The sequence below is a fragment of the Oryzias latipes genome, chromosome 7, assembly GCF_002234675.1.
Source record: "Oryzias latipes chromosome 7, ASM223467v1".
Lineage (NCBI taxonomy): Eukaryota > Metazoa > Chordata > Actinopteri > Beloniformes > Adrianichthyidae > Oryzias > Oryzias latipes.
Genome location: NC_019865.2, coordinates 5,749,580 through 5,754,254, shown reverse-complemented (window position 1 = coordinate 5,754,254; position 4,675 = coordinate 5,749,580). Strand labels below are relative to the sequence as shown.

General features: G+C 40.6%; 1 long non-coding RNA gene across 1 annotated transcript; it reads left to right on the top strand.

Moving 5' to 3' along the window:
* The first annotated feature begins 1,553 nt into the window (after positions 1-1,553).
* LOC110015332 lies at positions 1,554-4,675 on the top strand. Its single transcript, XR_002290517.2, has 2 exons — positions 1,554-4,373; positions 4,453-4,675. It is a non-coding gene; the product is annotated as an uncharacterized LOC110015332 (long non-coding RNA).

Here is a 4,675-nt window from a genome sequence, read left to right as displayed (position 1 = left end):
TTTCTTTTGTTTACTGAGATGCTTTCTGTAATCTGTGTTTCCAGATAATTTTGCTGTTTTAGCTGCTGCTTCTTGTGTTTTTGGGGATTAAGAATATATTAAAATGAAGGACAGTTTCAATCTGATTGCTCTCCAATCTGAATCTGATCCCATAAATCAGAGCACTTGTGGTAAAAACGCTAAATCTGCAGCCTGCTTTTTTGTGGAAAATTCCGTTGAGTTTTTTGAGCCACGGAAACAGAAAAATTTGGTTTGGTTTCAAGTCCTGCTCTCGCATTTCACTGGTACACTGAATACAGCTTTCATCAAAACTTGTTAGACAGCTTAAATTTGTTGAAATAAAAAAAAGTTATATAATAAACAATTTTGAAAATTCAAGACTTTTATTGTTGGGTGCAGCTAACTCGAACATTTTGTTGACTTTGGTTTGTGATCCACTGCGTTTTATTTTGCTGCATGTCTGCAGTGTGTTCTTTTATTCAATTGTTTTTCGGCTGTGGACATCAGTGAGGACAATGATTCAGAGGCCTCTGGTGACTTTCACACTTCTGTATAATCCCGTTAAACCCTTTCGCCGCCTCACTTTTTCTTTGCTGTCATTGTTTTGCAGCAGTGCAGAGTCAGAGAATTACATAAGCTTTTGCAATAGAGAATATAACCCAGAAATGGAGATCACATAAATTAATTCCCAGGCATAAAATGTTTGATGTGACAAATGTAAAAAATGAACAGAGTCTAAATGAACAGAGTCTGTCACCCTTCCCCCAATGTAAAAGCTTCTAATGCTCAGTAACTCACAGGCAGCAGACCCCAAAGGCTGCCAAATGTCAGCCAAATCTGGGGCGCGTTCTTCCCTGAACGGATGCAAGTATGCAGCCAGATGAGCTCCTGCATCCATCCAAGCATGTGGTTGCCACGGTGACCTCAGCCTCTATCTTTCACCTCCAATAAAATGGCTGAAATGCTCTGTAAAAGAAGGGTGGGGGGTTGTCTGGAGGCATTTAGAGAGTTGTCATGTTGTATTATCCCAAACAGCATGTTGAGTCTGGGTTTATAAACACTTTTAAGGGTCTCAAATGTTGTGTGGTTTCCTAAGATCAATCAAAAATTAGATATAAACATATATAAAAGGATGTTAACTTTAAAACTTAAGGGGGCACAAATATGAATTTATTTTTACATGACTAACTTCATACTTTTTGCATAAGTTCAACATCATGATAAATTCGGCAAGTGACGAATGCCGACTGATCCATGACCGTGGAGTGTGGAGCAGGAGAACGGGCGACCTAAAGACAGGGGGCACAGGAAGCAAATGAAGCAGAAAAGGGCAAATGAGAAGAAGTGGTGTGAAAATAATCTAAAAATGAAGAGCTCCTTGTTCTGATGCAGTTCTGTCTAACGGCGAAAATGTGGGAGAAATCCTGTGAGAGCAGTGATGCCTGCTGGGATCATCGGGATTGGACAGCAATTTATTCGCAGCATGGTGGCCACTATTTCATGATCGGCGTTCACTCTGTGAGATTATTAAATATTTCCCCTAACAGGATGAAATTGTCAAAAAATTAGAACATTATCATAAATGCTCAAGTATTATTTCAGTGTTTTCAGAAAACAAAAAAATTAGAAAGAAAGAAGAAAAGATTTTTGCTTTGAGGCTTTGTTCCCTTCGGGCAAACCCCTGCCCCTGGTTGATTATCTGCTGTCTTAGAGATCAAAAAGGATCAGCTTTGTTTTAGACTTTTTAATAACAATCTCAGCATGTGACGCTTATCGGTATGGGGTCCAAACTGATAGCATAATGACTACAGAGATAATAAAACCCTTCCTTTTAGTTTCTTCCTGTTGATGGCAGATTGCTTGCCTTGTACACACACTGTAAAGCTACACTAGCTATGACAAAATGAGAAGATAATTAGACACCAAGTGTTTTTGGAGATCCACCCCTTCCCGTTTATCTAAATGGAAAAGTCTGTTATTCTCTGGAGCTAAGATATAATTTACCTACTGCACGGCCTCAGCTCATTGTGTCTCAGCGAGCCGAATGTCAAAATGTAGGCTTACGTTTTCAGGCGACAGCTTGTTTCTGTGTCAGACTTGGATCAGATCATGACAAACAAGGAAAACATTTGTAACACAATGAAAAGCATCTCATATCAACTGTAAAGCATGGTGGCGATAGAATCATGGTTTCGATTTGCTCTGCAATAAAGAACACCTATGTACTCGGTGCGGGCCATGGATTGTGGATTGTGTTCTTCTATGTCGACTTCAGCAAATTAACATGTATTAGTCCGTCAACAACTGAGTTTAGTTCCCATTTTATCAGAAATTAATAAGAACAATGCCCGCTGGAGACATTTTCAAACAGGGTCCCACCAAATCCTTAATCCATGATCACAGTCTTTCATTCTGAAGATGTAATGCAGATGCCTTAAGAACTATGTCACCCAGATGAAATGAGCCTTTAAGTCTGTGTCACAGCTAAGCTGGTAACCCCTGTGAACAATAGCCTATGATGTTGGTGGCCCTCAGGATAACCATTGTTGAAACCAACTTCACCTGGGTTTGTGTGATGACATCTGACTGATGGGGTGAGATGTTCTCCCAAAGGGAAATACCAATGTAACACCGTCCATGTTTTGAGCTTTCAGTCAGGCAGGCGCCTGTGGTAATGACAGTGACACCGGCAGAGAGGATACTGTTGTGCATAAGCATGAAGAGTCTTCCAGATCTGTTTACAAAGTGTAACAAAAGAATTGTGTCTTCTTCTGATAGCCTTCTTCTGGTCTTCCCATAAGAAGGATATCAAACCTTCAACTGCTGCAAAATTCAGCAGCACACTTGCTGACCACGGGACAAAACACATTACACCCATTTTAAAATTGCTACATTGGCTCCCCGTGCAATTCAGGACTGATTTTAAAGTTCTTTTATTGGATTATTAATCTTTGTGTGGTCTTGGGTATTCATATTTATCTGACATGACCTTTAGTATGAGCCCTCGCTGACCTTTGAGGTCCTCTGGGACAGGCCTTTTGGTTAGTCCAAAAGTCAGAACTAAAACATACGGTAAGGTCTCATTCAGGTTTTATTGGACCTTGCCTATGAAACCGCCTCCCGGAGAGCCTCAGGGCCGCAGAGACCATTCATGTTTTTAAAAGAAGGCTCAAGATCTGCCTTTTCAATCTAGCTTTTAGTTGAAATTTATTGATTTACTTGATATTTTAAGTATTTTATGTTCTCTTTTTTTACTAATTTGATTATTTTTATTCTCGTTTACCGATTTATATCTCTCTATTAAGGCTTATTTATTTACTTATCTGGTTATGTATATCTTTTTTAACTTTCATTTTTTATTCCTTTTACATTTTAGTTGTATCTCCAGTGTTTTCCTCAGGGGGATCCTCCAAATCCGTGACTGACCCTTCTAAGTCAACTGGGTCACGGGCTCTTTTCTTAGATCTGGGGGATACTGTGATAGCATATTCTGTGAACTTGAGTGGGGGGAGGCACTTTTGTGGCCAGGTCCCCAAAAATATAATTTCCCAATTTCAGTACAAAGCCCGATTTCTACATCTTCCATACCTGTGGATCTCGTCTCTGCTCCAGCTCCCACACTTGGTTGTGGACCGTGCCTCGCGGCCCCAAGCCGTCCCACAACTCCATCTGGATGAATCTGCTGGACTATTCAAACATGTGGTTGTAGAATTAAAATAAGGTAATTCTTCTTTAAAAGTTCTTGTACATCGCCTGTCCATCCTTGGAGAGGATCCCTCCTTCCATCCCTGAAGTTTCTTCTTTTTTTTCTGGAATCTGTTGTTTCAGGAGAATTTCTTACAGAGAAGGATGCCCAGTTTAGCATAGTCTGTTTAGTTTAGATTAACCATTACCTATTGAACTCTATAACTTCATGTTCATTATGATTTTTTGTTCATTATACAATTATTGGTATGAAGCCCATTGAGACGACTATTGTTGTAATATTGGGCTATCTAAAAAAATTGACTTGAACGTAGAACATGAACCGTGCATCATTATTGTGCTGTTTAAAATGCAATTCATTGGTGATTCGTAAGTGATATGTAATCTGATACGTGTGCCGTATACGTAATATGACAGTCATACATCAATGGTACATGAGTGAAAAGTCTGTTAGACATACGTGGAATGGTTGTGGAAAGCCACAAATTTGATTGCATATGAACAACATTATACATGTGTATGTCATGGTGCCTCTGTCAGATATCCTCCCCCTCCCTCTTTGCTTGGCTCCTGACTCAACACAGCTGCGTCCACTCACCTCATCACCCGCCTGCCTTCAAAAGGACATCCAGGACCAGTATTCATCACCAGTTCGTTGCTCCTCTATGGTGCATAGTATGTTCGCCTCGTTCATAGACCTAGTTGTTTATAGCTCTTGCCTAAGTCTTGCTCTCCGTCTGTCCTCAGGATTCCATCACCAGGAGTGGTCGCACAAGTCATCTTCGTTCCAGATCCAAGCCTCAGAACACTTCCTGTTTCGCCACGAGCCTCTGCCATCTCAAGGTTGTTTCCACCGGTGACGCCATGGGCCGCAGAAATTATCCATCATCGTCGTGGGTTCCCCTCAGATGTTACAGCTCCGCCCACCATCTACAAAACCAAGAACCGAAAATTAAAATACTTTACTTAC